Genomic DNA, 11,990 nt, shown 5'->3' with positions numbered 1-11,990 from the left:
TCTTCCGTGCCACAAACTTTGTTTTTTTCTTTAGGCGCTGGTACCGGCTGCGGATGTAGCTCCACCTCGCCGTAAAGTTCGGCACGGGCGCCAAATTTAGTGAGCATCCGGTGATTTTAAGCGTTGCACAAACTCAGGAAATGTTTCTGATTTGTTAATAAGTACTGCCGGCCAAAACTTTAGCTGGCGTGCGTGACGGCCACGTTTTCCGTGCTCCTGCAGCTTATGACGGCGCAAACTTGCGAAAATATCACATTTAAGCATAGGCTTACTAAGCCTGTGCTTAATATTGAGCGTTCCGCAAGTTTGCTTCGTCACAAAGCGTAGAGGCGTAGAAAAAGCGGCAGTCGCGCACGCCAGCTAAACATCTGGCCGGCCGTATACATGTATGGTCAAGCTGTCGCCACTGAAAAATGCCCTCAAGGGCGCTCCACATTTCACGTCACTCAAGTTCACTGCTCACCAGTGGTAAGCTAGAAAAAAATCATTTGGGTGAAAATGAATACTTAAAACTGCACATTTTTTTTCAGTGCGAACCTCGACTGTGCTGTAGAGTTCATCATCATCAGCCTGACTACGCCCACTGCATGGCAAAGGCCTCTCCCATGTCTCTCCATTAACCCTGTCCTTCGGCAGTTGCGGCCACCGTATCGCCGCAAACTCCTTAATCTGATCCTCCCAACTAACTTTCTGTCGCCGCCTGCTATGTTTGCCGTTTCTTGGAATCCACTCCGTTACCCTTTATCTTGCCTTCGCATTACATGCTCTGCCCAAGCCCACTTCTTCCTCTTGATTTCGACTGGGATGTCATTAACCCGCGTTTGTTACCTCACTCACTCCACCCAATTCAGATCTCTTAACGTTACACCTACCATTTTTCTTTCCATAGCTCGCTGCGTTAAAGCAGCGCGCAAAAATGAGGACGAATGAAGAAACACAAACGGGCCAGCAACAATCCTAGTACTGTCGTTTCTCTTGCAAAAATTTCTTGGGGCCGCCTATAGACTGTCAATAGACTCTTGTTTATAAAGTCTATGCCCTTTCTATAGACAGATCTTATAGACTAGTCTATAGGCAACACAAACCCTATGGACAGTCTATAAACAATCTATAGATTTATGGTCATACACTTTTAGTAGACTTTTGCCTATAGACAGTCTATAAATTATGAATAGATAAAATTAAATATCTATAGGAAGGCAACAGAGCCTATGAAAAGTGTATACAGACAGTCTATAGACCATTTTTGTGAGGGACGTGTTTCTTCGTCATCGGCGTTTCATCGGGCTGCTTTAAATTTTTATGATCAGCAAATGCATGCCCACATTAAGATTTTAATTAACTTGATTATCCACTTCTCATATCTTCAGTTTAGAACTAAAGGGAAAATATGAAGATTTATCTCACTTTGGACCGTACAGTTTAAGCACTACAGTAGATAGAAAATGTGATTACTTTTATGTTATCTGACCATATAAACCTTGAGTTCTAACTGAATATACTATGAACGACAGATGAAACGCAAAAAACGATAGCCATGACACGTAACCAATACCGCAAAAATATTACCTACCGAAGAATTATAGGCAAGGTACATTAACACTTCTGCTCATTAGCAGGGTGCTTATATGTAGTCTCCTCGAACTGAAATCTTTTGCTGCTCCCGTTTCAAACATGTGTTCCTGTTTCATTTCACGCTCAGTGACAGTACGTATACAGTATAGTGAACAAAAGATTTGGTATTTCAATTTTTCGAATTTAACTTTTTTTAGCGCACTAAAATTTGCGCACGAGGTTGGTGGGATGACACTGTCAGAGCAATAGCAGCCAATGTTTATTGTCAGATTAAGAGACAGTTCTTTTTCCACAGCAAATTTATTGAACTGCTTTATGCGCTGCGTGGAAGTATTGGCGATTATATGTTGTTTCTTTTTGTTATAAAATTAGGCAACAATTTCAAGGGTGCCTTTTCACAATAACCTAATGCATCAATACTTCACACGCAAGCCTTTTCCGGCGATCACTGCTTCATCTCGCCGAAACATAGAGTCTAGGAATCTGTCAATGAACGTCTAGCCCAGGGTCCCCACTCTTGCAGCAGCTTCACGACTTTATGCTAGGCGCTTCTGGCTTTATTCTCGCTCGGACGACACACGACGCTTCTCCAAATATATTCAATTGAAATAATCTCGGTAGCATGGCTTGGCCACTCCATAAGGTCCACCGTCTTCGTAATTCTTCGTCCAGTCTTTCACAAGCGTAGAAAAGTGCTTCACGCCGTATAGTTCTTTTGAAACACGTATTGAAATCCCAGGTTCTTGTGTGTCTATGGAAGCATAACCTTTTCATGAATGCCTTGATCAACCTCTTTGCTCATGGTACCTTGAATACACTCAAGAAGACAAACTCCAGGAGTGGGGAATCAGCCCTGTGCCATTACATTCCCACCTCCGTGGTTTAACGTAGTAAGCTGGCAACGAAGTCCAAATAAATTGCGTTTTAGGCAACGTACACAACGGAATCCCATCATCCCCGCACGACAATAACTTCGATTCATCTAATTAAATCACTCTTTTTATTTTGCGAGTTATCCGCACCGGGTGTTCCTTTACTTACACCATCCTGGAAACCCAATTCTCTTCAAAGATGTGAGGGGTTTGAGCTAGGCTCCTGTCGTTTAATTCAGCACAATGCACATGATGTCTCACTGTCCGTGGGGTTACTGTACAGCCTGATAACAAGGTTAAATCTTCTGAAATGCCGATAACAGTCAGTCTAAAGTTTTTTAATGTCTATCTAAACAACCTAGTTGGTCGATCTGGCGTGTCTCTGTGAAGATTGAGAAATCAAAACGTCCTCTGAACCCATCTCTCTTCAAAACTTCTGAAGGCGCGGACTGCGTTGAAATCAGTGAAATTTATTGGTGTTTTATCTCACAGTTGCTGCCGCAGATAACTGCTATTTGAGGAGTCCTGATGGCGTTATGTTAACCTCCCACTCCGCCCTTTGCTTACAAAAATATGCAGTAATTCATGTAACCGCAGAATATCTCAGCTGAAAGTGTCACAAGTTAATAATAATTTAGAAAAAACGGAGAATGAACGCAGTGAGAAGCGCCCATGAAAGAAGAAAAATGACGACGAACTGAAGGCAAACGTTTACGACCTCAAAAACTCCAGACGGAAGAAGGGGGCATTATTGCATCATAATGTATTCAGAAATAGCCTATATCCGTGACATTTTCAATTTATGCGAAAAAATTTAAACTATCATATCTTTTTGTACACTACTGTAACTGCGTCTTCTCTAAACCTACTGAAACCATTAGTATTCATTTGCCTTATGCATGTAGCGATTTCAGCGAATTCTTTGGCATGCCTAGCTTCAGCTCTGAGTCAAGGTTCAACGTGGTTTCTGCATCCAGGCCGTAATTCGGATGTAGAGCAACATGGCATAAGCAGCAAGTGCGAAAGACCCAGAAGCGGGTATTTCTCTGAAAAATCTCTGCAAAATGACCTTGGTGGATATGGACCCGATCTCCTTTGGTCACACATATGCAGCAAGTGGACGAATGGAGATGCGTGAGACGTCCCCGCTATCATTTTCGTCCTTCCCAGGGATATCCACTTGCCCATGTCAGAAGTGCGTGGGATGTACCGGAGAGGTAACTTTTTTCACTGGGAGGATGGACGCAAAGGGAAACTTAGCCGAGGGGAGAGGAGGAAGTGGCCGCGGAAAGCGCGAGCTGGTTGGAGATGAGTGGGAGAGGCCCAGCTGCTTAGGCCGGCTGACAAAGCGTAGGCGGTGAGAGAGCTTGTCCAGAATGTTCCTCCCGACGCACACAGGGCCGCGGCTGCTAATCGAGTTAGCGCACGGCGCGGCTTCGGCGGGAAGCCCCGGTCCGGCCGCCGGCTGTTGACGTGCCTTGCAGTCCGTTTCTCCGGAAGGGCTGCTTTGCCACGCCGCTAAATGACGCAGCCCTCCCCCCTGCCCAAGAAGCGCCTCAGCTCTTCCTGAAGCAACCCCCGTCCCCCTACTAACTGTGTAGGTTTGGCAATCCCAACACTTCCCGAATCCTCCACAGGCGCACCCCATGCTTTGACCACCATCGTATAGCTCATTGCACGTGCAAGCAAAGCGAATTCGAAGTATTAGGCTGCTGTCTTCCACTCACAACCGCTCAACAGAAATATACGATGTAGTAAGCAGTGCAGACGAGAACTGTCGCCTGTACTGTGCTGCTGTGCATGCACATATTAACGTCGTCTGTTCCAAGCAGTAAACAAGCGAAATATTTAGTTTTTCATCAAAAGGCATTCTAGGTCATAATTGAGGCCAACTCGTTTCGGAACGAAAAAATACGCGTGTGTCTGTCCGTATGTACTGCGTATGCTATTCTTCCTAACACAATGCACAGCGCATGCCGAACTATAGTGTTCGCTTTTTGCTGTTTTTCTTTTCTCTTTCATTTTTCTAGTTGTCAACTGTATCATATCTCTCGAGTGCGAATCGTGCACTGCGGTCGTCGTGTCTGCCCCTCACCCCATTCACGAGCTTAGCGCTGAAAGCGACGCCCGCCTTTCATTTCAACCGACCAAGTGTGCCGTGACAAGCGCTTGAAGGACACTAATATTGGAGGAAGTGCGACTTACGGACGCGATAGGAAGTCTTCTATGGTTCATGGGGGGTTTAACGTCCCAAAGCGCTTCAGGCTATGAGGGACGCCGTATGGTTTATGGGGGTTTAACGTCCCAAAGCGCCTCAGGCTATGAGGGACGCCATGAGGGAAATTTCGACCACCTGAGGTTCTTTAACGTGCACTAACCTCGCACAGTGCACGGGCCTCTAGAATACCGCCTCCATCGAAATTCGACCGCCGCGGCAGGGATCGAACCCGCGTCTTTCGGGTCAGAAGCCGAGCTCCATAACCATGCACTAAACCACCGCGGCGGGTAGGAAGGCTTCTCTAAGTGACTGATGAACAATAATAAGAGCAGGAGCCTGCTGAGGTTACTGCATGAAAATTGCCCACACGACTTTATACTATACTTCCAGCCGAAGTTAACCCTTATGGCAAGTGTTCGAAATAAAAAAAAAATAGAGCGCCGTCTTATGTGCTCCCTTTGACGGCGGCTCAAACCACCTTTGTGACAAAGTGGTTTTGTTCAAACATCAAAAAAGTGGGCTTCCAGTCGCAGAATCTGCCACGTGCTGGACGGACGCCTGAAAAGATATTAGGAAAAAGAGTGTATAAGAAGAACTAGAACCTGTTTACAACACACATACAAATAAACATTCCCCCGTCCCACACATACACACGCGCGCGCGCGCGCATACGCACACGAACGCAAACATATGTAGATAGCTTGTGTAACTGGCCCAGGGAGAACAAGAAGAATAAAGGGTAACAACTAGACGGATACTCTATCGATGGTCAGACCTTTTTCAGGGTTAAGAGATAACTGAGTTATCGATTAGCCCTGAAGGAGGCCGGACCAACGACTGATTCTACTGTTGGTTAATCAACTAAGATATAATTTAGTTGGAACCCTTTTATTCGGCAAGTTCTCACTGGCCCAGTGACTAACACAAGCTATATACATGGTCTGTTCTGAAAGTAGTAGGACTCATTTTTTTAAACAAAATTTATTCAAGAGAATAGTACAAACGATTACAATTTTTCAAGGTAGCACCCTTCCGCACCTACACACTGCTGCCAATGAGTTTTACAGTTTTCGTACGGCTCCAGGAACGCCTGGACCGGAATGCTGTTTAGCTCCCTCGTCACGGCCTGTTGAACCACCTCTACCGATCCGTGATGTTCCCCCTTGAGCGTCGATTTTATTCTCGGGAATAGAAGAAAGCCTGGTGGGGCCAAGTCGAGGCTGTAGGGGGGCTGAGGCAGCGTTGCCGCCATGTGCTGGGCAAAAAATCGGGGTCCTCATTCACATGATGAAGAAGATTCTACCGGTTGGCCTTTTCCTCCTCTGACAACACTCCCGGCACCAACTTCGCGCACGCTTTCCTCATGGATAAGTTTTCTGTCACGATCTCAAAAACTTGGGTTTGAGGAATGCTCAAGTCATCAGCAATCATTCTGATACTTATTCTACGATCACTGTTAAGTAAATGTTTCACTCGTTACACATTTTCGTTGGTCTTGCTGGTCGAAGGGCGTCTGGAGCGGTCGTCTTCCTCCACTCTTTCCTTACCTTCTCGGAACAGCTTGTGCCACTCAAAAAACACCTGATCTACCCATGGAAGCGCCACCGTAGGCCTCCTTAATCATGTTGTGAGTCTCTTTGCCCGTTTTACCAAGATTTACTCAAAATTTGATCGCGTATCGCTGATCCAGGAAATGCTCGATGATTCTGCGTGACGAGATGTTTCGACAGGGGTTCACAGTACAAGCGACCTCCTCTCTTCAACGGCCGAGAGCCGACTGCCAATTTTCTCCAGCATTCCCAATATCCCCCTTCAACGATCCTCTAGTCCGCCCGTTCGCCCAGGAAAAAAACAGTCCTACTACTTTCAGAACAGACCCTGTATACAGGATGTTTCGTGTAACTTGAGCCAAGGATTAAAATTAAGCTGGAAGTCGTAGCTGTATGAAACCATTGGGGTAAAACTGGGCCCGGAAAGTGGTCCACGCCAGCGAGCTGACATCTTCAAACTTTCACACTGGCCAGAACATTTCTTTTTTCCAGAACGTTCGGAATTTAACACTCTGCATGGCTGCTTAAAACATCGTGCAGAGAATCAGCATCTGTAATTGTTATGCGGATTAAAAACAATAGTTTAGCATATTTACATGCCCAAAACATCTAAGAATTGGATTTCTAACTGCAATAATAGCAAAATCACTACGGCGTTTCAGCAGACATAATTTGCAGTTTCAGTTTCGGATTTTCTTGTTCTGAGTCAAGCGTTTTTAATGAATTGCTTATAGCAGTCGCTTATGGACGCGACTGTAAACAAAGCTCGATCTGAACTCGTCTTTTTTACTGCGGGAACTTCTACACGTTCCAGCGGTAAATTATTGTCCTGCGGGGCCGATTTCCCTAATACAAATCGGAATAAACGTCCCGGCTCCCGCCTTTTTTTAACTAAGCGCTGACGGTATATAGGAGGAGTCAATTAACGCGCGGAGTGCCTTTCAGGCAGTCGCGTGGCGGCTTCGCTTTCGTTTTTATTTAGTTTCTTGTTCTCGTGAATAAATAGATCGTCAGAAACTACACAGCTGCAAATTAGACCCACGGAAATAAAAATACGCGTGGGCTCTTTGCTTTCGCCGATCGCTACGTGTAACTCCGCCATGGCAGAGCGGCAAGCCGCCACGGGACAGGCTGATATGACCGGTGTCTCGGGACCATGGGCTTCACCGCATGAGGACGAGGCGGGAAGACTACTACTACTTGTGGCTACGGGGGGGAGTGGGGAGGGGGGGGGGGGGGGTGTACGCTCGCTCTTCTGCCACCCTTTGATTGGGGGCACTGATTGGAGCGGAGGGCAGACTACGGAGAGAAGCCTTCAGGAGACGCAGCCGCTTCATAGGCTCCGCCCTCACCAAGTGACCGCGCACATCTCACAGAAACACGCACTGGCAAGGAGGAACCTCGGCGCCTTGCTGTCGCGGACTGCGGTCTCCAGCGGGCCGACCAGGCCCAAGGGTGGTTGGCTCTTTATGCGGCTACCCCGATCGTGGTAGACACGACTGCTGACGGCTCACACAGGTGGACTCTTCACAAGGGAAAGACAAATCAGCCGTGTCGCTGCTCAGAGGCAAGCGGGCGATCGGTTGGCGCCGCCGCCCGCAGTCTCCCCCGCCGGTCCGCGGGAGAGCACAGCTCGGGAGGAACGCCGCATTCCGCATCACAGACGGGGAGGATTGATGCCTTTGTTCATGGCGACGCCGTCGTCAGAAGCCGCCCCCAGGCCAGCGTTTCTTGCGTCCTCTCCGAACAAAGCGCTTTCTGTCACCGTAGCTCGATATGGCGCCTGCCTGGCTCGCCTGTTTCCGCTGGCTGGGACCCCGATCACAACAAGGCTGAAAGGTTGGTTGATTCCTCCTACCGTCAGCGGTGAGTTAAAAAAGAAGGCGGAAGTTCTGAGAAAGCGCAGTTCTCAGAAAGGAAGTATTGATGCAGCAGCCACTTTCCGGGACTGCCTCCACCGGCATTCCCAGGAGAGAGAGAGAGATGGCAACACATGCACTAAGCAACGTTTTAATGAGCAGGTAATTTGGGGGTGATTACTGAACAAGTGGCTGAGTTTAGAGTGACAGCATCGAACTGATTCGAGGCACCAATCTATTCCTTCCGTTCTGAGACTCAGCATCGCGGCTGCGTTCAAACCTATACTACAGTGCGGACAACATTTCCACCGAAAAAAAAATGCTTCCTAATTATTTCTTACGCCGCCGATTCGAGAGGTTCTCCGTATAGTTCCTCTATAGTCACGTGATACACAGGGCTGCTGCGCACATTTTCTTTACAAGAGTTTATGCTAAAGCGTAGCTGTATTAGCGTTTGGTTAGGGAAATGTCAAAAGCACATCTATCAATATACTGTCGCATTGCGAGCTCACCAGTCGGGCGGTAAAAAATGACCCCTTCTCTTTTTGCGAACACAAAATAAAGTGTGTATGAGGCTTACTGCAGTATTTCGGCTATCGGAACCACCGGGATGTTACAATTAGTACAGACAGTGTAAGCTATACAGTAAACCGGATGTATTGCTCAGGTAGCCGCTGCAGTCTTTGAATAACGTGTATGTCCCGTGCACCAAACAGTCATATTCTGAGACGCTTTGACGCTGTTCAGGGCTTGTGTGCTCCACTGATACACGGCTATAGCGCTAAGTGAAGGCCATTTGGCGCCGAGATTACTCGATCGAATGTTTACTTTCATATCCCTACAGGACGCAAAGAAAATATCAGTCGACAAAGTTACTGTGGATACGCGCCTTCAGCAGGCGCTACATGCCATCTGAAATGTTCCAAACACATCCGTGTCATCTGTGCCGCTCAAAAAGGCTGGGTCACGCTGCCGCGCTGCGCCGGAACCGAGGGAAGCGGTGCTGCATTGTGTGACGATCTTCGCCATGGCGTAAGCGGTAGGCAATGCTCGGCTGCGGAGCAACAGGGTGAGTAGATCACTTGCACTTCCACCACTCGTCGTAAAGGTCGTCCGGCGGGGCGCTACGTCGCTATGCTTGGCACGACGGCCAACAATCAGCAGTCTCAAAGAGCAAACACGAGCGTCGTCGTTGTTGTTGTTGCCTCAAAAATGATGGGCGTTGGATCATTCAGCGGTTGTCGTCGTCTTCTTTGAACGCCAGCCGCTGAAGGTGCCGGAGCCGAAGGTCTGTCTGATACACGGCTATAGCGCTAAGTGAAGGCCATTTGGCGCCGAGATTACTCGATCGGATGTTTACTTTCATATCCCTACAGGATGCAAAGAAAATATCAGTCGACAAAGTTAGTGTGGATACGCGCCTTCAGCAGATGAAATATAAAAATAAAAACAGAAGTAAATAAAATTGAATAAATATTTAAATAAAACATGGAATAAAAAACAAACTCGAAGTCCTGCTCCCTCCCACCCCGCACGCGCGCGCGCACACACACACACACACACACACACACAAACTCGTAAAAAATTTCCGAGTCCCTGCTTATACAGAACAAGCGTTGATTCACAGTGGCGGAAAACGACTAGGAAACTAACAAGTATGTCCGAAAACTTTGCGAGCCCATATTTCGCAACTCATGAACTGTAGGCGGCCGCGGTAGAGGAACTTGCTTGAGGCTTCTCATGCCTCAAAGGATGACCAACCAAGGTCGTCTTGAATCAACAGATTAGTCGTGTCAGTAAATTAAAACATGAGCTACGGATGACGAACACGATAAACGCGGTAAAATCGATAAAAGCCGTGAGGTGTAAAGGGCCACAACGAAACCTTTATCTTCATGCAACCCCCCCCCCCCCTCCAATATAAAATTCAGTTGACGTATTCAGCGCCGGTTCCGGTTCTCGGAAGCTGTCATACCGAGGGAACACCCCAGCAACCTGTCTCGTTTCCCTGCCGTTCGTGCACTGTGACAAGAGGTTGTGGGACGAGTTGGTTGGGCGACTTGTTGACGGCTCGCTTGCGAACGTGTTTGGTTCATGTCGTTGTTGTGTTTCCGCAGTGTGACTCGGGCTCCAATGCGAAGCGGGTGGTCCTGTTTCGAAGGGCGCCGCTAATTTGGACACGATATTTTAACGTACGCAAAAGCCACACACGCTAAACTCGGACATACCATATGCCGTGTTACCATTACCGGACTACCGGGAGCCCGCCCACCCCCAGTGCCCACGCACCGATTGGTCCGGATACGCGAGCGCGCGCGCGCGCAGCGGCCCACAGCGGCCGGGTACCTGGCGCCATCTGGCGCCCTCAAGGCGATTTGCGGGTGCGCATTGACGGCGCGCGGCTTTTGTTACTCCAGTAATGGTAACACTACAGTGTTCTGTAACACGGTCTATGAAGATCATTCTTCGTAGCATCATTTCTGTAGGATGATGGCCGAGTCCCAAGTCGCGATTTCGGAACACGTTCAACCACGATGAGGAGTTGAGAGTCTTCGCCTGAGTGCGAAGCCGACTCAAGCCTGTTTCACATGCAAGCGAAATGCTAGCGAATCCTGTCGCCGCGGCGGAAAAACCTGTTTTGAGTCGTCGCTGCGACGAGCGGCGAGGTTTCAACAAGTTGGAAATTTTCGCTGCGACGCGCCGCTCAATCGCTCAGTCGCTTGCATGTGAACCGGCCTTCAGGCCCGATTACAGTAGGCTAGATCTTTTTTTGTTAGTGTCGCCACCCCGTTAAAGGGAGACTGAAGCACTTTTTCTGAAAATCGGGCTGGCAGCGGCATCCTATAGTTTTCCATGCTGTATACTGGAATATCGCATCCAAATAAGGCAAAAACAACCGCGAATTGCCTTTTTTAGCCGAAATATGCGGCCTGTGCCGCGGGGCACGCCGCGCGGCGCGCCGCCGCCCGTGATTGGTCAAGAGAGGTCGTGACGTCACTTTGAGGACTGGAGAAGCTGCCGATGCGGATCCGGCGCTGCGTTGAAGGCAGATCGCAGCTTTCCGTGTCGTTGTAAAAGCGAATACGGCGACTATTTTTTTTTACTGATCACCGAAGAAAAGGATACTACAGTTTGATCATTTCACGTATCGCCTGAAACCAAAAAAGACACAAGCAAAAAATTCTATGCCTAGCACAAGCATACGCCAGCGTCAAAGACGCCATACAGACCATGCGTAAAAGGTGCCAGCACAACATCGGCTCGTATTCTCGGAAAGGAAGGGGTGCGAACAATACTCAAGTCAATTACCACCACCGGACGCCTCCTGGCTCGCCCGGAAGAGCGTCATCCTAAAGAAAAGGCCCAAAGCACTGTGTAAATCTTGTTCTCAGTACCCGGCGTTGCAGGTTGGGGCAAGAGAGTATTTCAAGTGAACGATGAAGGAGCACAAAGTTGGTGTCAAAATTAGCGAAGCGCAGTGGCCAAGCACTGCGAGGCATGTCACCACAAGATAGTGACGCAATCATGGTGCGCTAGAAACCAAGCCAAATACGCGCACAAATACGCTTCACTCCTGGCGCGTTCAGCAGATGCCAGAAAATATTAATCGCTGCCTCGGAAACGTTCGCCCTTCCTAGATTTGCAGTTTAGGTTCAGTGAAGTAGTTGCTAACTATATGTGTGTTTAAAAGCCAAGCTAGCTGCAACTCGCCCGCTGCCACAACTTGATGAAGAAACCGAGTAAGGTTGCGGTGTTTTTTTTTTTTTGCAAAAACTCGGTTGGCATTCATTTCTCTCATAAATTTGCATCCGAAATCAACGTCGAACGCTTTCATTTTAATTGCTTAGCTGGGATTGAACGAGATGCCGCATATGAAGAGCTTCGATGCTTGCTTGCTTTGCTTTATTGTGCTTTG

At 48.1% G+C, this 11,990-nt stretch overlaps 1 pseudogene; it reads left to right on the top strand.

The window, feature by feature from the left end:
- Window positions 1–10,529: 10,529 nt before the first annotated feature.
- On the top strand, window positions 10,530–10,721 carry LOC149341190 (small nucleolar RNA U3; annotated as a pseudogene).
- Window positions 10,722–11,990: the final 1,269 nt, after the last annotated feature.

This window comes from Amblyomma mixtum, chromosome 5, assembly GCF_055824585.1.
Source record: "Amblyomma mixtum isolate Tamu chromosome 5, ASM5582458v1, whole genome shotgun sequence".
Lineage (NCBI taxonomy): Eukaryota > Metazoa > Arthropoda > Arachnida > Ixodida > Ixodidae > Amblyomma > Amblyomma mixtum.
The sequence above is the reverse complement of the archived record's forward strand: the minus strand, read 5'-3'. Positions and strand labels throughout refer to the sequence as shown.